This window comes from Heterodontus francisci, chromosome 22 (assembly GCF_036365525.1).
Source record: "Heterodontus francisci isolate sHetFra1 chromosome 22, sHetFra1.hap1, whole genome shotgun sequence".
Lineage (NCBI taxonomy): Eukaryota > Metazoa > Chordata > Chondrichthyes > Heterodontiformes > Heterodontidae > Heterodontus > Heterodontus francisci.
This window is the reverse complement of record NC_090392.1, coordinates 33856791-33881248: the sequence shown is the minus strand read 5'-3', so window position 1 is coordinate 33881248 and position 24458 is coordinate 33856791. Positions and strand designations below refer to the sequence as shown.

Here is a 24458-nt window from a genome sequence, read left to right as displayed (position 1 = left end):
CAGAAAGGCCGAGAGGGGGGTTTTGACGATTGCGCAACTCTCAACCTCCATACATTCGCCCAGGCATGCACCATGGAGAGATCACTCCATAGTTGCCTCACAGCGACTGAAACAACACGGAAGGCAGCAGTTACGAGTTATATGTCCAGCTAAATTGGCGTAGAGATTGGGCGCCACGGGTTGCCTTTGTCGGTGGGAGAGGTCATCGCACCTCACTGGACAGCTACCGCCCGCCTCAAACCGGGCAGCCCCCGGTCAATAAGGTTCTGTCCTGCCACAGTCCACCTGCTTCAATGGGTGCTTGGAGCTCAGGGTCATTGCCCGAAAGGTGGACTGATACACCGCACCAAACAACACGAAAAAAGGAAAGAAGGTACCAGCCCTTCACTTTGCAAGCTGGAACGTCAGAACTCTGTGTCCTGGTCTGTCAGAAGACCTTACACAAATCAACGATTCTCGGAAGACTGCCATCATTAACAACGAGCTCAGTAGACTCAATGTAGACATTGCAGCACTTCAGGAGACGCGCCTCCCCGCGAGTGGATCTCTAGCAGAGCAAGACTACACCTTCTGCTGGCAGAGCAGGGATCCTGAAGAACCAACACAGCATGGAGTGGGCTTCGCCATCAGAAACTCCTTGCTCAGTATGATAGAGCCTCCTTCAAATGGCTCGGAACGCATACTGTCCATCCGACTGCTCACCGCCTCTGGTCCAGTACACCTACTCAGCATCTGTGCTCCAACACTCCGCTCCCCACTTGAAGCTAGAGACCAGTTCTACGAGCAACTCCATAACATCATTAGCAGCATCCCCAACACCGAACACCTGTTCCTGCTGGGGGACTTTAACGCCAGGGTTGGGGCCATGACTCATGGCCCTCCTGCCTTGGGCGCTATGGCGTTGGATGGATGAATGAGAACGGGCAGAGACTGCTTGAGTTGTGTACCTATCATAACCTCTGCGTCACCAACTTGTTCTTTCACACTCAACCCTGTCACCAGGTTTCATGAAGGCACCCAAGATCGCATCGTTGGCACCAGCTAGACCTCATCGTCACAAGGCGAGCCTCCTTAAACAGTGTTCAAATCACACGCAGCTTCCACAGTGCGGACTGCGACACCGACCACTCCCTGGTGTGCAGCAAGGTTAGACTCAGACCAAAGAAGTTGCATCATTCCAAGCAGAAGGGCCACCCGCGCATCAACACGAGCAGAATTTCTCATCCACAGCTGTTGCAAAAATTTCTAAATTCACTTGTAACAGCTCTTCAAAACACTGCCACAGGGATGCTGAGACTAAGTGGGCCCACATCAGGGACGCCATCGATGAGTCAGCTTTGACCACCTACAGCAAACGTGCGGAGAGAAATGCAGACTGGTTTCAATCTCATAATGAAGAGCTGGAACCTGTCATAGCCGCTAAGCGCATTGCACTGTTGAGCTACAAGAAAGCCCCCAGCGAGTTAACATCCGTAGCACTTAAAGCAGCCAGAAGCACAGCACAAAGAACAGCCAGGCGCTGCGCAAACGACTACTGGCAACACCTATGCAGTCATATTCAGCTGGCCTCAGACACCGGAAACATCAGAGGAATGTATGATGGCATTAAGAGAGCTTTTGGGCCAACCATCAAGAAGATCGCCCCCCACAAATCTAAATCAGGGTACATAATCACTGACCAATGCAAACAAATGGACCACTGGGTTGAGCACTACCTAGAACTGTACTCCAGGGAGAATGTTGTCACTGAGACTGCCCTCAATGCAGCCCAGCCTCTACCAGTCATGGATGAGCTGGATATACAGCCAACAAAATCGGAACTCAGTGATGCCATTGATTCTCTAGCCAGCGGAAAAGCCCCTGGGAAGGACAGCATTCCCCCTGAAATAATCAAGAGTGCCAAGCCTGCTATACTCTCAGCACTACATGAACTGCTATGCCTGTGCTGGGACAAGGGAGCAGTACCTCAGGACACCTTTCCCTTTGTTCTCTTCCCCATGTCCCCCTCCCCTTAACTTGCTTAAAGCCTAATCCTTTTCTAACCTTTTCCAGTTCTGATGAAAGATCACAGACCTGAAATGTTAACTCTGTTTCTCTCTCCACAGATGCTGCCTGATCTGCTGCGTAATTCCAGCACTTGCTGTTTTATTTCAGCTTTTACACCGAGAACTCAGTGGCACAGTGGCTCAGTGATTAGCACCGCAGCCTCACAGCTCCAGCTACTCGGGTTCAATTCTGGGTACTGCCTGTGTGGAGTTTGCAAGTTCTCCCTGTGTAGCGTGGGTTTCCTCCGGGTGCTCCGGTTTCCTCCCACATGCCAAAGACTTGCAGGTTGATAGGTAAATTGGCCATTATAAATTGCCCCTCGTATAGGTAGGTGGTAGGGAAATATAGGGACAGGTGGGGATGTGGTAGGAAAATGGAATTAGTGTAGGATTAGTATAAATGGGTGGTTGATGGTCGGCACAGACTCGGTGGGCCGAAGGGCCTGTTTCAGTGCTGTATCTCTAAATAAAAAAAATAAAATACTACAGAAAGCCGAGATGAATATAGAAAGTTGAGGGGTGACGTCAAAAAGGAAATTCGGAAAGCAAAGATAGGGCATGAAAGAATATTGCCAAGCCAAATCAAGGTGACCCCAAAGATGTTTTTATCAAATATTAAGAGTAAGAGGATAACTAAGGAGAGAGTAGGGCCCATAAAAGACCAAAAAGGTGGGGGCAGAAGATGTTGGTATGGTTCTTAATGAATACTTTGTGTCTCTCTTCACAAAAGAGGGGAACAGTGCAAATATTGTAGTTAAGGAGGAGGAGTGTGAAGTATTGGATGTGATAAACATAGGGAGAGAGGAGGTATTAATGGGATTAGCATCCTTGAAAGTTGATAAATCACCAAGGCCAGATGAAATGTATCCAAGGCTGTTAAAAGAAGGAAGAGAGGAAATAGCAGAGGGTCTGACCATCATTTTCCAGTCCTTACTGGATACAGGTGTGCTGCCGGTGGATTGGAGAATTGCTAACGTTGCACCTCTGTTTAAAAAGGGAGCGAAGGATAGACTGAATAATTACAGGCCAGTCAATCTAACCTCAGTAGTGGGCAAATTATTGGAATCTATTCTGAGAGACAGGATAAACTGTCATTTAGAAAGGCACAGGTTAATCAAGGATAGTTAGCATGGATTTGTTAAGGGAAGATCTTGTTTGACCAACTTGATCGAATTTTTTGAAGAAGTAACCAGGAAGATAGATGAGGGTAGTGCAGTTGATGTTGTCTACATGGATTATATCAAGGCTTTTGACAAGGTCCCACATGGCAGGCTGGTTTAAAAAAAATAAAATCCCATGGGATCCAGGGAAATGCAGCAAGGTGGATACAAAATTGGCTCAGTGGCAGGAAACAAAGGGTAATTGTTGACGGCTGTTTTAATGACTGGAGGGCTGTTTCCAGTGGCGTTCTGCAGGGCTCAGTACTGGGTCCCCTGCTTTTTGTGGTGTATATTAATGATTTGGACGCAAATGTAGGGGGCATGATCAAGAAGTTTGCGGACGACATAAAAATTGACCGTGTGTTAGATAGTGAGGAGGATAGCTGTAGGCTGCAGGAAGATATTGATGGTCTGGTCAGATGGCCAGAAAAGTGGCAAATGGAATTCAACTCGAATAGTTCGAGTACTTTAGATGGGTCTGTTTTTGTCCAGTGTGTGCAGGAGGGTTTTCTGACACAGTATGTGGACAGGCCAACCAGGGGCGATGCCACATTGGATTTGGTACTGGGTAATGAACCCGACCAGGTGTTCGATTTAGATGTAGGTGAGCACTTTGGCGATAGTGATCACAATTCGGTTAGGTTTACCTTAGCGATGGGCAGGGACAGGTATATACCGCAGGGCAAGAATTATAGCTGGGGGAAAGGAAATTATGACGCGATTAGGCAAGATTTAGGATGTGTAGGATGGGGAAGGAAACTGCAGGGGATGGGCACAAACGAAATGTGGAGCTTATTCAAGGAGCAGCTAATGCGTGTCCTTGATAAGTATGTACCTGTCAGGCAGGGAGGAAGTTGTCGAGCAAGGGAGCCGTGGTTTACTCAAGAAGTTGAAGCGCTTGTCAAGAGGAAGAGGGCGGCTTATGTTAGGATGAGACGTGAAGGCTCAGTTAGGGCGCTTGAGAGTTACAAGCTAGCCAGGAAGGATCTAAAGGGAGGGCTAAGAAGAGCAAGGAGAGGACACGAGAAGTCATTGGCGGATAGGATCAAAGAAAACCCTAAGGCTTTCTATAGGTATATCAGGAATAAACGAATGATAAGAGTTAGAACAGGGCCAATCAAGGATAGTAGTGGGAAGTTGTGTGCGGAATCAGAGGAGATAGGGGAAGCGTTAAATGAATATTTTTCGTCAGTATTTACAGTAGAGAAAGAAAATGTTGCCGAGGAGATTACTGAGATACAGCCTACTAGGCTAGATGGGATTGAGATTCACAAGGAGGAGGTGTTAGCAATTTTGGAAAGAGTGAAAATAGATAAGTCCCCTGGGCCAGATGGGATTTATCCTAGGATTCTCTGGGAAGCTAGGGAGGAGATTGCAGAGCCGTTGTTGTTGATCTTTAAGTCGTCATTGTCGACAGGAGTAATGCCGGAGGACTGGAGGATAGCAAATGTTGTCCCCTTGTTCAAGAAGGGGAGTAGAGACAGCCCTGGTAATTATAGACCTGTGAGCCTTACTTCGGTTGTGGGTAAAATGTTGGAAAAGGTTATAAGAGACAGGATTTATAATCATCTTGAAAAGAATAAGTTGATTTGCGATAGTCAGCACGGTTTTGTGAAAGGTAGGTCGTGCCTCACAAACCTTATTGAGTTTTTCGAGAAGGTGACCAAACAGGTGGATGAGGGTAAAGCCGTGGATGTGGTGTATATGGATTTCAGTAAGGCGTTTGATAAGGTTCCCCACGGTAGGCTATTGCAGAAAATACGGAAGTATGGGGTTGAAGGTGATTTAGAGCTTTGGATCAGAAATTGGCTAGCTGAAAGAAGACAGAGGGTGGTGGTTGATGGCAAATGTTCATCCTGGAGTTTAGTTACTAGTGGTGTACCGCAAGGTTCTGTTTTGGGGCCACTGCTGTTTGTCATTTTTATAAACGACCTGGATGAGGGTGTAGAAGGGTGGGTTAGTAAATTTGCGGATGACACGAAGGTCGGTGGAGTTGTGGATAGTGTCGAAGGGTGTTGTAGGGTACAGAGGGACATAGATAGGCTGCAGAGCTGGGCTGAGAGATGGCAAATGGAGTTTAATGCGGAGAAGTGTGAGGTGATTCACTTTGGAAGGAGTAACAGCAATGCAGAGTACTGGGCTAATGGGAAGATTCTTGGTAGTGTAGATGAGCAGAGAGATCTTGGTATCCAGGTACATAAATCCCTGAAAGTTGCTACCCAGGTTAATAGGGCTGTTAAGAAGGCATATGGTGTGTTAGCCTTTATTAGTAGGGGATTCGAGTTTCAGAGCCACGGGGTCATGATGCAGCTGTACAAAACTCTGGTGAGGCCGCACCTGGAGTATTGCGTGCAGTTCTGGTCACCGCATTATAGGAAGGATGTCGAAGCTTTGGAAAGGGTGCAGAGGAGATTTACTAGGATGTTGCCTGGTATGGAAGGAAGGTCTTACGAGGAAAGGCTGAGGGACTTGGGGTTGTTTTCGTTAGAGAGAAGGAGGAGGAGAGGTGACTTAATAGAGACATACAAGATAATCAGAGGGTTAGATAGGGTGGATAGTGAGAGTCTTTTTCCTCGGATGAGGATGGCAAACACGAGGGGACATAGCTTTAAGTTGAGGGGTGAAAGATATAGGACAGATGTCAGAGGTAGTTTCTTTACGCAGAGAGTAGTAGGGGCGTGGAACGCCCTGCCTGCAACAGTAGTAGACTCGCCAACTTTAAGGGCATTTAAGTGGTCATTGGATAGACATATGGATGTAAATGGAATAGTGTAGGTCAGATGATCGGCGCAACATCGAGGGCCGAAGGGCCTGTACTGCGCTGTAATATTCTAAAAAAAAACCTGGAGAAGTGATGCATTTGGGGAGGTCAATAAAAGCAAAGGAATACACGATTAATGGGAAATTACTGACAAGTGTAAAGGAAGTAAGGGACCTTGGGGTGAATGTCCACAGATCCCTGAAGGTAGCAGGACTGGTCAATAAGGTGGTTAAGAAGGCATATGGAATCCTTTCCTTTATTAGCCGAGGTATAGAATACAACATCGGGGAGGTTATGCTGGAACTGTATAACTCATTGGTTAGGCCACAACTTGAGTACTGTGTGCAGTTCTGGTCACCTCATTACAGAAAAGATATAATTGCACTAGAGAGGCTACAGAGGAGATTTATGAGGATGTTGCCAGGACTGGAAAATACAGCTATGAGGAAAGATTGGATAGGTTGGAATTGTTTTCCTTGGAACAGGGAAGGCTGAGGGGAGATCTGATTGAAATTACAAAATTTTGAGGGGCCTGGATAGCGTGGAGGTGAAGGGTCTATTCGCCTTAGCAGAGAGGTCAGTGACGAGGGGGCATAGATTTAAAGTGATTGGTAGAAAAATTAGAGGGGAGAGGAGGAAAACCTTTTACACCCAGAGGGTGGTGATGGTCTGGAACTTACTGCCTGAAAGGGTAGTTGAGGCAGAGACCCTCAGCTCACTCAAAAGTAGTCTGGATATGCACCTCAAGTGCCGTAATCTGCAGGGCTACGGACCAAATGCTGGAAGGTGGGTTTAGAATAGGTGGATCGTTTTTCGGCTGGCATGGACATGATCAGGTACCTATTGCCCTCCTCAGCTGAATCAGTACTCCGACATGTGGACAAAAGCAGTGAGAGTAGTAAGGACACAAATTGTACTCTGAGTGGGGGATTTCATAGCCATCGCAAAGAATTGCTCTATGGTACCATTATTGAATTACCATGCAGGCCGAGTACTGAAGTACATAACTGCCAGACTGGGCCTGCGACAGGGTGGTGGGAAAATCAAAGCATGGGGAAAACCTAATGGACCTCATCCTCACCAATCTACCTGTCGTTGATGCATATAGCCATGTCAGAATTGGTAGGAGTGACTACTCCACAGTCCTTGTGGTGACAAAGTGCTGGCCTTGCATTGAAGACACTCTCTAGCGTGTTGTATGGCACTGTTACCCTGCTAGGCAGGATAGAATCAGAACAGACTTAGCAGCTCAAACTAGGCATCCATGAGGCAGTGTGGGTTATCAGCAGCAACAAAATTGTATGGATGTGGGTTGTAACTTTAAACATGATAATGAGGCTGTGAACCTCATTGCCATTCAGGTTTTCAATGTTAACTGTTGTCGTCCATGTTTCCCGAGTGTCAGGAAACCCAGCAGCGTCATCACAATGAGGACATAGGTGAATTCAGGAGTGAGTGCCTTTATCGCCACCTCCAGGTACCTGCCTGAGGAACCTCAGAGATCGGGCTACCCCCAACGACCTTGCCCATGAGGCCTCTAATCCTACCACGAGGTTTTTGATCCCCCTATTTTTGGGGTCCGAAGTCTGATCTCCCACAACCTGAGGTACCTGCACACCCTTCCCCTCCGCCTCGAGGCCTCCAATTTCCCCCAGGCCTGCATTCCTCCACCCCGAGGCCTCCAATCTCCAACCCAGGCCTCCAATTTCCCCCAGGCCTACATTCCCCCTCCCCGAGACATCTGATTTCCCACCTTCATGGCTGCAATCCCGCCCACCACGACGAATCTGGCCTCCTTTACCTTAGGCCCTCGACCTCATCACTGGGATCAACAGCCTACCCAATCAAGCCCCTGTCTCCCCCCATGATCGACAACTCTGATGGACCCCCTCCTCCAAGCAGCCCACCCTTCTTCTCCTCCCAGTCAACCCCCTACTGATTGACTGCCCCCCCCCATTTTCCCCTGATAGATGCATCCCTGTTCGATCTCCCAATCAATACCCCTCCTCCAGCTCACATTCGACCATAGCCTGATCGATTCACCCCTTTGTTCGACCCCCCTCCCCCCCACCCCACCAATCAACCCCAACTCCCTGGCGTAGATTTATCTTCATGGAGCAGCTGTCTGTCTGCTGGAGGCCAGGCCTATCAATCAGACTGGCCTCTGTGCAGGGAACTGATCAGTGAGGTCACTGACATACTGTCGAGATAAACTCCTGTCAGCCTTTTCATTTTTTTAAACACTCACTCAGGGCGTTTTGACCCGTGAATTTCAGGAGAACAAATTGATGACTCAATCAAAAGCTTGTTCTGCTTAATGGGGTTAGTTTATTTCCACGCACAATTCGAGATTTAAAACTGGCACATATTTAAAATGATTACTGGAAAATCAAAATGGTTACAGAAGATGATTATAGATTTAACAGATTGAGAAAGAAAAGAAAATAATAAAAAAACAAAACTGCTTTCTTTGTGCCCAGCAAATGAATGCTTTAACTGGGAGTCGGAGAGGCATCGGACCTGTGAGGAAACAGCCCGGAGTGGGAGACTATAAATTGGAGCTGAGGTTCGAGGCCCACACTTACCTGGGAGTCGGAGAGGGACAGAATGGGAGCTCCTTGGAATCAGTGCGCACTGAGTTTGAAAAAGTCTGTGACGTCACAGCAAAGTTGCAAACTGATTGGTTGGTGAGTATCTGGTGTAAGTGTCTGTTTGTAAAGAGCTTGACACCTTCAATACTTTTAGGAAAGGTGGGTTAATAATTGGATTATAGAAAAAGGTAGAAGAAAGGTAAAAGTTTGTATTTCTTTTTGAACTCTTAAGTACCTACCCTATACACACAAAAGGAGCTGATTGGTGAGTAATTTTACTTTCTACTTTCTAGTCTCCAGTTTAATGTAAATAATCTGAAAGCAAGCTGCTGGCATGGCCGGAGAGCTCAGCTGTGTGGAATGCCCATCTTGTAGGGAGTCGTGGATGCTTCACATGGTCTAGACAATCACGTGCAGGAAGTGTCTCACAGAATCACAGAATAATACAGTGCAGAAGAGGCCCTTTGGCCCATCGAGTCTGCACCGATGCATTAAAGACACCTGACCTGTCTACCTAATCCCATTTGCCAGCACTTGGCCCATAGCCTTGAATGTTATGACATGCCAAGTGCTCATTCAGGTACTTTTTAAAGGATGTGAGGCAACCCGCCTCTACCACCCCCCCAGGCAGTGCATTCCAGACCATCACCACCCTCTGGGTAAAAATGTTCTTCCTCAAATCCCCCTTAAACCTCCTGCCCCTCACCTTAAACTTGTGTCCCCTCATAACTGACCCTTCAACTAAGGGGAACAGCTGCTCCCTATCCACCCTGTCCATGCCCCTCATAATCTTGTACACCTCCATCGGGTCACCCCTCAGTCTCCCATGTGAGACCTTGTCAAAGGCTATGCTGAAATTCATGTAAACTACATCAACTGCACTTCCCTCATCTACACACCTGGTCATATGCTCAAAAAATTCAATCAAATTTGTTAGGCATGACCTCCTTCTGACAAAGCCATGCTGACTATTCCTAATCAAATTTTTCTTCTCCAAGTGGAGATAGATTCTCTCCTTCAGAATTTTCTCCAATAGTTTCCCTACCACTGACGTGAGACTCACTGGTCTGTAGTTCCATGGCTTATCTCTACAACCTTTCTTAAATAGTGGGACCACATTAGCTGTTCTCCAGTCCTCTGTGGTCAGAGTGGAATGAAAAATTTGGGTCAGAGCCCCTGCAATCTCCACCTTCACCTCCCACAGCATCCTGGGACACAAATTGTCCGGACCTCGAGATTTGTCCACTTTTAAGCCTTCCAAAACCTCCAATACCTTGTCACTCCCTATGACAATTTGCTCAAGAACCTCACAGTCTCTCTCTTTGAGTTCCATATCCACATCCTCTTTCTCTTGGGTGACGACAGATGTGAAGTATTCGTTCAACACCCTACCAATGTCCTCTGGCTCCACCCACAGATTTCCCCCTTGGTCCCTAATGGGTCCTACTCTTTCCCTGGTTATCCTCTTCCCATTGATATACTTATAGAATATCTTGGGATTTTCCCTACTTTTACCAGCCAGAGCTTTCTCATATCCCCTCTTTGCTCTCCTAATTGCTTTCTTAAGCTCCATCCTACACTTTCTGTACTCCACTAATGCTTCCGTTGATTTGCTCTCCTTGTATTTACTAAAAGCCTCCAACTGAAAAAACTTGAGCTTCACATTTTGGAACTTGAGCAGAAGTTGGAGTCACTGTGGTGCATCCGCAAAGCTGAAAACTACATGGATAGCATGTTTAACAAAGTGGTCCCTCCGCAGATTAGAAAGACCAGGCAGGTGGTGTAGAAGTCCTCTGAGTCTATCTCACTCACTGACCAGTTTTCCGTTTTGGATACTGGTGAGGGCGATGGTTCATCAGAGGAATGTAGCAAGAGCCAAGTTTGTGGCACCACAAGTTGCTCAGCTGCACAGGTGGGGAGAAGAACAGTGGAAGGGAAATAGTGGAAGGCAATTCGATAGTTAGGGGAACAGACCGGCGTTTCTGTGATTCCAGGATGGTATGTTGCCTCCCTGGTGCCAGGGTCAAGGATGTCTTGGAGCGGCTGCAGGACATTCTTTTGGGGGAGGGTGAATAGCCAGAAGTCGTGGTCGACATTAGCACCAATGACATAGGTAGAAAGAGGGATAAGGTCCTGAAAGCAGCATTTAGGAAGCTAGGAAGGGGATTGAAAAGCAAGACATCTAAACCAGTAATCTCAGTATTACTCCCAGTACCACATGCTAGTGAGTATAGAAATAGGAAGATTGAGCAAATGAACACGTGGCTGGAAAAATGGTGTGGGAGGGAGGGCTTTAGATTCCTGGGGCATTGGGACTGGTTCTGGGGCAGATGGGACCTGTACAAGATGGACCAATATCCTCGTGGTGAGATTTGCTAGAGCTGTTGGGGAGGGTTTAAATTAACTTATCAGGGGGTTGGGAACCTGCAAGGGAATTCAGATAGGAGAAAAACAAAACTGGTTACGGGAAATAGAAAAGCTGTGAATGAAAGTGGAAAGCAGCAGAAACAATTTCTAGAACCAACCCGGGTCAAAATGCAGAAAAGTGTTAAAAAGTCAGAATTAGAGGCACTCTATTTGAATGCAGGCAGCATTCACAACAAGGTAGATGAGTTGATGGTGCAAGTAGAAGTAAATGGGTATGATTTAATTGGCATACAGGGTGACCAAGACTGGGAACTGAATATTAAAGGATATTTGACATTTAGGAAGGACAGACAAAATGGAAAAGGAAGTGGAGTAGTGCCGATGATAAGGGATGGGATCAGTGCATTAGTGAGAGAGGATCTTTGATCGGAAGAACAGGATGTAGAATCTGTTTGGGTGGAGCTAAGAAACAGCAAGGGTCAACAATTATTGGTAGGAGTGGTTTATATGCCACCAAACAGTAGTGGTAATGTAGGGCATGGTATAAATCAGGAAATGAGAAGTGCATGTAGCAAGGCCAATGAAATAATCATGGGTGACTTCAATCTACGTTGTTATGAAAGTGACTCTGTTTTGTTAAAAATAATTTTTTTAAAGGAATTTATAATTAAACTAAATAAATGTGTTTTAATCAAGAGGATAGTGAAGGCCGGATTGACAGCAGTGGTGCTGGTTGTCACATGGCTTAGAGCAGAAGCCCTGGCAACAGGGGCAGAAATCCACCAGCACTCTTTTGATTGGACAAGCCCAGTAGCAACAGAACATCTGGATGGGCAGAAAACTGACAAGTTTTCTGGTTGTTAGTCAGTGCGTGTGTGTTATACCATAGAGTCATGGAGTCGTACAGCAGAGAAACAGGCCCTTCGGCCCACCGCGTCCATGCCAACCAGAATGCCTATCTATACTAATCCCACCTGCCTGCATTAATTCCATATCCCTCTATGCCTTGTTCATTCAAGTACCTGCCCAGATGCCTCTTAAATGTCCCTACTGTTCCTGCCTCCACCACCTCCTCTGGCATCTCATTCCAGATACCCACTATCCTTTGTGTGAAAAATTTACCCCTTTGATCCCCTTTAAACCTCCTCCCTCTCACCTTAAATCTATGCCCTCTAGTTTTAGTCACCCCTACCATGGGAAACAGACTCTGGCTATCTATACCTCTCATAATTTTATATGCCTCTATCATGTCCCCTCTCAGCCTCCTTCGCTCCAGGGAAAACAGACCCAGCCTATCCATGTCTCTTTATAACTCAAGCCCTCCAAACCAGGCAACATCCTGTGAATCTTTTCTGCACCCTCTCTAGCTTAATCACATCTTTCCTGCAGTGTGGCTACCAGAACTGCACACAGTACTCCAAATGTGGCCTAACCAACGTTATGTACAACTGTAACATGACGTCCCAACTCTTGTACTCAATGCCTCGGCCGATGAAGGCAAGCATGCCATACGCCTTCTTCACCACCCTGTCTACCTGTGTTGCCACGTTCAGGGAGCTATGTACTTGCACCCCAAGGTCTCTCTGCTCAACAACACTCCCCAGGGCCCTGCCATTCACTGTATATATCCTGCCCTGGTTTACCTTCCCAAAATGCATCACTTCACACTTGTCTGCATTAAATTCCATTTGCCAATCCCTTGCCCACTTTCCCAGTTGATCTGTATCCTGTTGTAACCTTAGACAACCTTCTTCACTGTCCACTATACCACCAATTTTGGTGTCATCTGCAAACTTACTAATCATACCCCCTACATTCACATTCAAGTCATTAATATATATGACAAACAACAGAGGGCCCATATCCGATCCCTGCGGCACACCACTGGTCACCGGCCTCCAATCTGAAAAACAACCCTCCACTACCACCCTCTGCCTACTATCACCAAGCCAATTTTGTATCCAATTGGCTAGCTCACCTTGGATCCCATGTGTTCGAACCTTCCGGACCAGCCTACCATGCGAGAACTTGTCAAAGGCCTTGCTAAAGTCCATGTAGACAACGTCCACCGCGCTGCCCTCGTCAATCTTCTTGGTCACCTCCTCAAAAAACTCAATCAAATTTGTGATACATGATTTCCTACGCACAAAGCCATGCTGACTATCCCTAATCGGACTTTGCCCTTCCAAATGCATTTAAATCCTGTCTCTCAGAATCCCTTCCAATAACTTTCCCACCACTGATGTAAGGCTCACCGGCCTGTAGTTCCCTGGCTTATCCCTGCTGCTCTTCTTAAAAACGACACAACATTAGCTATCCTCCAGTCTACCGGTACCTCACCCGTGGCTAACGATGATACAAAAATCTCTGCCAGGGCCCCAGCAATCTCCTCCCTTGCTTCCCATAGCATCCTAGAATACACCTGGTCAGGCCCTGGGGATTTATCCACCTTAATGCGCTTTAAAACCTCCAACACCACCTCCTTTGTAATGTTGATATGCTCCAGGAGATCCCTGTTCCCTCCCTTGAACTCACTAGCTTCCATGACCACCTCCACAGTAAATACGGACAAGAAATATTCATTTAAGATCTCGCCCATTTCCTGTGGCTCCACACATAGATTGCCACACTGATCCTTAAGGGGACCTACTCTCTCCCTAGCTACCCTTTTACTCTTAATATACTTATAGAATCTTTTAGGATTCTCCTTTATCTTATCTGCCCGGGAAATCTCATGGCCCCTTTTTGCCCTCCTAATTTCCTTCTGAAGTGTACTCCTACATCCCTTATACTCCTCGAGGGACTCGCGTGATCCCGGCTGCCTATACCTGACATATGCCTCCTTTTTGCCCTGACCAGATTCTCAATATCCCTCGTCAACCAAGGTTCCCTAAACTTGCCAGCCTTGCCCTTCAACCTAACAGGAACATGCCGGCCCTGAACTCTTCCTATCTCACTTTTAAAAGCCTCCCACTTGCCAGACGTCCCTTTACCTGTAAACAGCCTCTCCCATTCAACTTTTGAGAGTTCCTGTCTGATGCCATCGAAATTAGCCTTCCCCCAATTTAGGACTTCAACTTGAGGACCAGTCCTATCCTTTTCCATAAGTATCTTGAAGCTAATAGAGTTATGGTCATTGGTCCCAAAGTGCTCCCCCAGTGACACATCAACCACCTGCCCAGCCTCATTTCCTCAGAGGAGGGCGAGTGTAGCCCCTTCTCTAGTAGGGCCATCCACATACTGCTTCAGAAAACTATCCTAGAACTTAACAAATTCTTCCCTATCTGATCCCTTAGCACTAAGGCAGTCCCAGTCAATATAACCTTCTGGAGGAAGAGACCAGATTCTTGCTGAATGTTTTTAAAAAGTCAAGTGCTGCTGAAGTGTCAAAAAAGACAGAAAAAGGAGTGCTTTCCAAGGAAGAACAGAAGACTACAACTCTGCTTGCTTTCTCGTCATTCCTAAAAAACTCTGTGAAGTTCAGTATGCCAATTCATCTTTTTTCTTGTATTTCAAGAAGGCCTGCTAAATTATTTTTCAACGCCGACTGAAGAGAGCTAATTCTGGAAGATTTCTAAAGATCCTGTCTACGTGTGCTCGGAGTTTGGACTGTGTGCCAGTTTGATGCAGCGTGTCTTATCTGCTGTTTTTTCAGGGGTGGGCAAGTGATCTGCCCGAGTGTGTTTTTTTTTGTCTGTAATAGAGCTCTGATCTAAACATCCTTTTTTACTTTTTTTGGTTAGCTGGAATATGTATGTGTGTGTGAGTGTGAAAGGACTAAGGTAAAGGGGACGTTTTAAAAACTAATGATGGATTTTTGAAAATTTGATCCAAGTGATATTGTTTTGCTTCGTTACTAGTTAATTACTTGTTCTATAATAAACTTTTAATTTTGTTGTTCAGTAAAGAAACCTGGTTCTATTCTGGGGAAAATAGTGTATCTGATTGACTGACTGTTTCAACAAGTAGAAAAATTTAAAGAATAGGTTGTGACCTGCAGAGAAGTGGGACTGAATTAACAGTGCACTCCTCCCACCTTGGTTGTAACCATGTATAGACTGGGTAAATCTAATGAACACCAATACTGTGGAAGAAGAATTCCTGGAATGTGTCTGAGATGGTTTTCTGGAGCAATATGTTGATGAAGTAAGTAGGGAACAGGCTATTTTGGATCTAGTATTATGCAATGTGAAAGGACGAATTAATAATCTGGTGGTAAAAGAACCTTTAGGGAAAAGTGACTATAGTATGATAGAATTTTCCATAAGTTTGAAAAAGATGTAGTTCAATCCGAAACTAGGGTCATAAATTTAAACAAGGGCAGTTATGAAGGTATAAAGGAGTAAGTTGGCCGTGGTGGATTGGAAAAATACGTTGAAAGATTTCACAGTAGACAGGCAATGGCTAGTATTTAAGAATTAATGCACGGTTTTCAAAAAAACATACATTCCTTTAAGGCAAAAGAACCCAATAGGGAAAGCGAGTCAGCCGTGGCTAACAAAAGAAGTTTAAGATCAAAGGGAGAGGCTTGTAAAGCTACCAAAAAAAAGTCGTAAGCCGGAGGATTGGGAGGATTTTAGAATCCAGCAAAAGAGGACCAAGAAATTAAAGTTGATAAAGAAAGAGAGAATAGAATAGGAATGTGAACTAGCAAGAAATATAAAAGCTTCTACAGGTATGTAAAAAGGAAAAAATTGGCAAAGACAAATGTGCGTCAGTTACAGGGAGAGACAGGAGAATTTATGATGGAAAACAGAGAAGCTAAATTATTGCTTTGTGTCTGTCTTCACGGAGGAAGATACTAGAAATCTCCCTGAAATAATTGAGATCCAAGGGTCCAGTAAGAATGAGGAACTGAAAGAAATTAGATTAGTAAAAAAGTGGTATGGGAGAAATTAATGGGACTGAAAGTTGACAAATCCCCAGGACCCGAAGATCTTCACCCTCGAGTGTTAAGAGATAGCTACAGGATAGTGGATGCATTGGTGCTCTTTTAAAATTCTATAAATTCTGCAATGGTGCCTGCAGATTGGAAGGTTGCAAATGTAACCCCACTGCTTAAGTAGGATGAGAGAGAGAAAATGGGGAACTACAGACCTGTTAGCCTGACGTTGGTGGTAAGGAAAATACTAGAATCTATTATAGAGGATGTGATTACTGGACATAATGGTCTGATTGGGCAGAGTCAACATGGATTTATGAAGGGGAAATCATGTTTGACAAACTTGATAGAGTTTTTTGAGGATGATATTAGCAGAGTGGATAAGGGGGAGCCAGTGGATATGGCGTATTTGAACTTTCAGAAGGCTTTTGATAAAGTACCACATAGGAGGCTACTAAGCAAAATTAAAGCGCATGGGATTGGGGAACATAGAGTTGGTTTATAGAGTCATAGAGAGATACAGCACCGAAACAGGCTCTTTGGCCCACCAAGTCTGTGCCGACCATCAACCACCCATTTATACTAATTCTACATTAATCCCATATTCCCTATCACATCCCCACCTTCCCTCAATTCTCCTACCACCTACCGACAGTAGGGGCAATTTACAATGGCCAATTTACCTATCAACCTGCAAGTCTTTGGCTGTGGGAGGAAACTGGAGCACATGGCGGAAACCCATGTGGTCACAGGGAGAACTTGCAAACTCCGCACAGGCAGTACCCAGAACCGAACCTGGGTCGTTGGAGCTGTGAGGCTGCAGTGCTAACCACTGCGCCACTGTGCTGCACATAGGAGCAGGAGTAGGCCATTCAGCCCATCGAGCCTACTCCACCATTCAATACGACCATGGTTGATCATCCACGTCAATGCCTTTTCCCCACATTATCCCCATATCCCTTTATGTCATTGGTATTTAGAAATCTGTCAATTTCAGCTTCAAGGGGATTTGGACAGGCTGAGTAAGTGGGCAAGAACATGGCAGATGTAATATAATGCGGATAAGTGTGAGGTTATCCACTTTGGTAGGAGAAATGGAGGTGCAGTGTATTTTTAAAATGGTGAGAGATTGGAAAGTGTTGATGTCCAAATGGACCTAGGTGTCCTTGTCAATAAGTCAGTGAAAGCTAGCATGCGGGTGCAGCAAGCAATTAGGAAGGCAAATGGTATGTTAGCCTTTATCACAAGAGGATTTGAGTACAGGAGTAGTGAAGTCTTGCTTCTATTGTATAGAGCATTGGTGAGATCGCACCTGGAATATTGTTTGCAGTTCTGGTCCCCTTGCCTGAAGAAGGATATACTTGCCATAGAGGCAGTGCAGTGGAGGTTCACCAGACTGATTCCTGGGATGGTGGGATTGTCCTGTGAGGAGAGATTGAGGAGACTGGGCCTGTATTCTCTGGAGTTTAGAAGAATGAGAGGCGATCTCATAGAAACTTACATAATTCTTACAGGGATAGACAGGGTAGATGCAGAAAGGATGTTTCCCCTGGCTGTGGGGTCTAGAATCAGGGGACACAATCTCAGAATAAAAGGAAAGCCATTTAGGACTGAGATGAGAAGGAACTTCTTCACTCAGAGGGTGGTGAATCTTTGGAATTCTCTGCCCCAGAAGGTGGGGGAAGCTCAGTCACTGAGTAAGTTCAAGACAAAGATCAATAGATTTCTAGTTACTAAATGACATCAAGGGATATGGGGATAGTGCGGGAATATGGCGTTGAGGCAGACCATCAGCCATAATCTATAATGGTGGAGCAGGCTCGAAGGGCTGAATGGCCTACTCCTGCTCCTATTTTCCTATGTCCTATGTTCCTAGTATATAGTATTAGAATGCTCAAACATGTAAAGAACTAGTCATACAATCACCCAAAGTGGCTGGCTTCAATTGACTGCACTTAGTCGGGCTTTCGACACTCAGTTGGGTTTCGCTTTCTCTCGACTCCAGTGCTTGTCTCTCATGACTGCAGTAAAGATCCCTAATGTGTTCAACCTCTTTTCAGGGGGTGAGCCTGTGTTACTATATTGACAGGCCACACAATCCTATGAAGCTTCTTTTAAAAGCATAATACTCAATTATAGTCTGCTCCCTTTGTTTAATCCGTATGGGTTGAACCCGCCCAGAAAACTGTCCATCTTTCTTTCACTTTCTCCAGTACCCTTACATCATGTGAAGCCCCTTATAGTCAATCTTCCAAAAAAAGATATTTGTATTTTGCTGGAACACTATGCTTCATCTCACCAAAGTAGTACCATCTTCCCAAGGCCTAGGGTTGTGTTTTCAGAGCCCGCTGCCAATCTTGGCAGTAAGCTCAAAAAAGGTGTACGCCAAAGAGCCGCAGCGATATTAAGCACGGCGGCTCATTTAAATAGCTGGGGCGGCCTGCACCCCCCCCACCCCAATCATGCGGAGGGGGCGGGTTGTCCGTCAATGGCATCAGCTGCCTGTGCTCAGGCGCTGGCGCCATTTTTAAAGGGCAGCCAGACCCCTTGCCAGCATAATTTAAATTTTTAAAGAAAGATTCCCCCAAAACTAAATAAATAAATTTCTTATCCCCTTTTCTCACCCCCCCAATAGCAATTACAGTAGCTATTTGTCCTTCTCCCACCAAAACACTTACCTCTTACATCTGACCTTTACCCCCAAACTGCACAAAGTTTAAGGTTCAACCCTTCCCACCATTCCCTACACCCATTATGTCTATTTAACCCATCCCCCCCCACTCCCGCACTGACAAACATACCTCCTTCTCCCTCCTCACCAGTGTGGTGCCTTGTATCCCCGGACGGGGATCTAAACACGTGGACTGCCAGACTCCACGCCGAGGATTGCAGTGGGCCCTCAAGATCTCAGGTAAGTGTATTTAAATTTATGAATTTTATTGATTTGCATATTTGAATTGTGGTCCCGTCGCCCAGCAGTGATTGAGGCGGGGGGGGGGGGGGTGCGCGTCACATTCATGATTGGCCGGGCTCTGCTGGCGCCGAGGTCCATGGTGGGCCTCATTCGGGGCCATCTTCAGGCCCCCCCAAGCCATGGATCACAACGTTGAGGGCTTGTTAAAACCTGCCCCTAGTCTTCATAAACTCAAATACCACTTGCTCTCGCTTGCCTGCACTATTTCTGTTGTTTTTACCTCATAGCATTGGTTTTACTTTCCCAGTTCAGCATGTTTATTTTAGAAAGACTGACATTCTCCACCCATGTGCAACGCTTCACCCAAAACCTGTCCTTTGAGCTCACTGTTCCAGACTATTGAAAGCATGGGTTGCTCTTATCAATAGATATGCGGTAAACCTGCAATGGATCACTGAATCGGAGCCCAATCTGTCTCAAAGTCTTGCTTTATGCAACTGATCAATGGACAAATCTGCAACGAGTCAATGGATTAACCTACAATAGATCACCAGATCAGCCTACAATAATCCAATGAAGAAACTGACAACACCTCACTGGATCAATCTATGATAGTTCATTGGCTAAACCCATGATGGGACACTGGATAAACCACTCTATGGGAGCAAGACCCTGGCAGCAGGAGCTTGCTCTATTGGGAAGGGGTCCTGTGGCTGGGAACCCACTGTATGTGGGTGTGTCGGACTCGGGCGGGGAACACACTCTATATGGAGCGGACCACAGGCACGTGAAGCCGCTCTATGGAGTGTGGGACAAAAAAGTCTTTTCCAAATGAATTCACGGCAAAAAACTTGACCAGATGACCTGTTGTACTGTGCGGCGAACTGGTCTCTATCTTTCTTTCACTTTCTCCAATACCCTTAAACATGTGCAGTCAATCTTCCAAGAAAAGGTGTTTGTATTTTGCTGAAACAGTATGCTTCATCTTACCTAAGTTGTGCCATCTTCCCAAGGTCTAGGACCGAATTTTAAGAGCCCGCCGCCAATCTTGGCAGTGAGCTCAAAGCCACACACCAAAGAGCTGCCATGATATTAAGTGCGGAGGCTCACTTAAATAGCTGGGGCAGCCCGCACCCCCAATCACTGAGCTAGAAGGACAGGTTTTGGGTGAAGCGTTGCACCTGTTTTCAACTCTAAGGAAATTGACTGATACACACCAAATAGACAACTGTCCATCATTAATGCCTAGCAATGGTGAGTAATTAGACAAAATGATCCAAACTTTTCTGATAAGTGGGTATGCAAACTGAAAGATTTCCTAAATATATGTGAACTCAAAAAGTGCAAAGTTTTGCGTGATATTTCTGGGTCCCGAGCCCAAGGGATATTCACATAGTTTAAATCAGTTCAACACCAAAAGAGGGCTCAAAAGTAGAACAAAGAACAAAGAAAATTACAGCACAGGAACAGGCCCTTCGGCCCTCCAAGCCTGCGCCGATCCAGATCCTCTATCTAAACATGTTGCCTATTTTCTAAGGGTCTGTATCTCTTTGCTTCCTGCCCATTCATGTATCTGTCTAGATACATCTTAAAAGACGCTATCGTGCCCACGTCTACTACCTCCGCTGGCAACGAGTTCCAGGCACCCACCACCCTCTGCGTAAAGAACTTTCCACGCATATCCCCCCTAAACTTTTCCCCCCTCACTTTGAACTCGTGACCCCTAGTAATTGAATCCCCCACTCTGGGAAAAAGCTTCTTGCTATCCACCCTGTCTATACCTCTCATGATTTTGTACACCTCAATCAGGTCCCCCCTCAACCTCCGTCTTTCTAATGAAAATAATCCTAATCTACTCAACCTCTCTTCATAGCTAGCGCCTTCCATACCAGGCAACATCCTGGTGAACCTCCTCTGCACCCTCTCCAAAGCATCTACATCCTTTTGGTAATGTGGCGACCAGAACTGCACGCAGTATTCCAAATGTGGCCGAACCAAAGTCTTATACAACTGTAACATGACCTGCCGACCCTTGTACTCAATACCCCGTCCGATGAAGGAAAGCATGCCGTATGCCTTCTTGACCACTCTATTGACCTGCGTTGCCACCTTCAGGGAACAATGGACCTGAACACCCAAATCTCTCTGTACATCAATTTTCCCCAGGACTTTTCCATTTACTGTATAGTTCACTCTTGAATTGGATCTTCCAAAATGCATCACCTCGCATTTGCCCTGATTGAACTCCATCTGCCATTTCTCTGCCCAACTCTCCAATCTATCTATATTCTGCTGTATTCTCTGACAGTCCCCTTCACTATCTGCTACTCCACCAATCTTAGTGTCGTCTGCAAACTTGCTAATCAGACCACCTATACTTTCCTCCAAATCATTTATGTATATCACAAACAACAGTGGTCCCAGCACGGATCCCTGTGGAACACCACTGGTCACACGTCTCCATTTTGAGAAACTCCCTTCCACTGCTACTCTCTGTCTCCTGTTGCCCAGCCAGTTCTTTATCCATCTAGCTAGTACACCCTGGACCCCATGCGACTTCACTTTCTCCATTAGCCTACCATGGGGAACCTTATCAAACGCCTTACTGAAGTCCATGTATATGACATCTAAAGCCCTTCCCTCATTAATCAACTTTGTCACTTCCTCAAAGAATTCTATTAAGTTGGTAAGACATGACCTTCCCTGCACAAAACCATGTTGCCTATCACTGATAAGCCCATTTTCTTCCAAATGGGAATAGATCCTATCCCTCAGTATCTTCTCCAGCAGCTTCCCTACCACTGACGTCAGGCTCACCGGTCTATAATTACCCCTTTTAGCCCTCTTAATTCCTCATTTCAGATTGGTCCTACATTCCCAATATTATTTCAAAGCTTCATCTTTCTTCAGCCTCCTAGACCTTATGTATGCTTCCTTTTTCCTCTTAGCTAGTCTCACAATTTCACCTGTCGTCCATGGTTCTCTAATCTTGCTATTTCTATCCCTCATTTTCACAGGAACATGTCTCTCCTGCACACTAATCAACCTCTCTTCAAAAGCCTCCCACATATCAAATGTGGATTTACCTTGAAACAGCTGCTCCCAATCTACATTCCCCAGCTCCTGCCGAATTTTGGTATAGTTGGCCTTCCCCCAATTTAGCAGTCTCCCTTTAGGGCCACTCTCGTCTTTGTCCATGAGTATTCTAAAACTTACGGAATTGTGATCACTATTCCCAAAGTAGTCCCCTACTGAAACTTCAACCACCTGGCCGGGCTCATTCCCCAACACCAGGTCCAGTATGGCCCCTTCCTGAGTTGGGCTATTTACATACTGCTCTGGAAAACCCTCCTGGATGCTCCTTACAAATTCTGCTCCATCTAGACCTCTAACACTAAGTGAATCCCAGTCAATGTTGGGAAAATTAAAATCTCCTATCACCACCACCCTGTTGCTCCTACATCTTTCCATAATCTGTTTACATATTTGTACCTCTATCTCACGCTCGCTGTTGGGAGGCCTGTAGTACAGCCCCAACATTGTTACCGCACCCTTCCTATTTCTGAGTTCTGCCCATATTGCCTCACTGCTCGAGTCCTCCATAGTGCCTTCCTTCAGCACAGCTGAAATATTCAGTATTCTGAAATAATAGACGTACGTGTACATACATAGAGACAACAACTAATGAACTTAAAGCAGTATCTGCTTTTAAAAACCGACACCAGAAACAATAATCACACAGATTCATTTCACTAAGTTTTGTTATGCAGCAAGAACTTTAAATAAGACAATGTGGCAGGTCTGCTACTGATGTCGGAGGAGTCTGAAGAAACCTCACCAAGGGGAAAGATGTCCATGATCAAGAGGGAAAAAAACTTCAAGAGCAACGAGGGAGATGATTACTCTGCTGTCTTGATGCTGAGATCCTTTGGTTTAACGGTCATACATATTGCTTATGTAAACAAGTTTTAATGCTGTGTGCAATGTTATATCATTATAAAGGTAACTTTGACTAATATACAGATTTCTGTGACTTTCTTTGGCTGCCTCGCATCCATATTCACAAAAAACTAGAACATCTGCATCCCGATAGATCTTTCCAGTGACCTATTGAATGTTTATCCAGTGACCTGTTATAATTTTATTCAGGGCCCTACTGTAGGCTGATACAATGACCTATCATAGATTGATCCAGCTTCATGCAGGGATCTTTGAAAGTTGATTCAAGTTGTTGGACTCTGATTAAAGATAGATACCAGGTCCCATTGTGCGGAGGGAGTGGGAAAACTTTATTGCTGATGATAAGCAGGAGGATCATTCAAGGTGAAGTGTAAGAGCCTGTCATTGTCGCCCACGTGTTTCTGGCAGTGTGAATGTGGCACCATGCCAATGATGATAACAGATTGGACGGGTAAAAAATGTGCACCTGTTTAAGAGGCTATCCCACTATCAAAAACCAAACCATTCCTAGGATAAAATTAACTTACCTTCAATAAACCTGAAAATCGATGTACAACAGATTACAACTTTGGCTACCTTTCTTGGGGCAGATTCAGTCGTGGTTTCAAGAGAGAATGGGTCCCCAACATCAAATGTCAGTCTCAGACAATTTAAATCACTCCACGTGATATCAGGAAATGGCTGAATGCACCAGATACTGAAAAGGCTTTGAGCCCTGACAAAATCCTGGCTGTCGTACTGAAGACCTGTGTTCCAAAACTAGCCATGCCCCGAGCCAAGCTGCATCTACCCGGCAATGTGGGAAATTGCCCTGGTATGTCCTAGTCACAAAAAGCAGAAGAACAAAGAACAGTACAGCACAGGAACAGGCCATTCGGCCCTCCAAGCCTGTGCCGATCTTGATGCCTGTCTAAACTAAAACCTTCTGCACTTCCGGGGTCCGTATCCCTCTATTCCCATCCTATTCATGTATTTGTCAAGATGCCTCACCAACGTCACTATCGTACCTGCTTCCACCACCTCCCCCGGCACCAAGTTCCAGGCACTCACCACCCTCTGTGTAAAAATCGTGCCTCGCACATCCCCTCTAAACTTTGCCCCTTGCACCTTAAACCTATGTCCCCGATTCTTCCACCCTGGGAAAAAGCTTCTGACTATCCACTCTGTCCATGCCAATCATAACTTTGTAAACCTCTATCATGTCGCCCCTCCACCTCCGTCATTCCAGTGAAAACAATCCGAGTTTTTCCAACCTCTCCTCATAGCTAATGCCCTCCAGACCAGGCAACATCCTGGTAAACCTCTTCTGTACCCTCTCCAAAGCCTCCACATCCTTCTGGTAGCATGGCGACCAGAATTGTACGCAATATTCCAAGTGTGGCCTAACTAAGGTTCTGTACAGCTGCAGCATGACTTGCCAATTTTTATACTCTATGCCCCAACCGATGAAGGCAAGCATGCCATATGCCATCTTGACTACCTTATCCACCTGCGTTGCCATTTTCAGTGATCTGTGGACCTGTACGCCCAGATCTCTCTGCCTGTCAATACTCCTAAGGGTTCTGCCATTTACTGTATACCTCCCACCTGCAATAGACCTTCCAAAATCCATTACCTCATTTGTCCGGATTAAACTCTATCTGCCATTTCTCCGCTCAAGTCTCCAACCGATCTATATCCTGCTGTATCCTCTGACAATTCTCCTCACTATCCGCAACTCCACCAATCTTTGTGTCGTCCGCAAACTTACTAATCAGACCAGCTACATTTTCCTCCAA

The 24458-nt window shown here is 45.7% G+C and overlaps 1 protein-coding gene across 2 annotated transcripts in view; it reads left to right on the top strand.

Moving 5' to 3' along the window:
* The window catches only part of LOC137381295 (zinc finger protein 271-like), a 33989-nt gene extending 11342 nt beyond the window's left edge, over positions 1–22647 (top strand). The window contains exons 3-4 of one of the 2 annotated variants that reach the window (XR_010977127.1): positions 8447–8653; positions 22491–22647. The gene's annotated coding sequence lies outside the window, so the exon portion shown is untranslated. Of the gene's footprint in view, positions 1–8446; positions 8654–14220; positions 14818–22490 lie in introns of those variants that run through there. The other variant, XR_010977126.1, reaches the window with a different exon arrangement.
* Positions 22648–24458: the final 1811 nt, after the last annotated feature.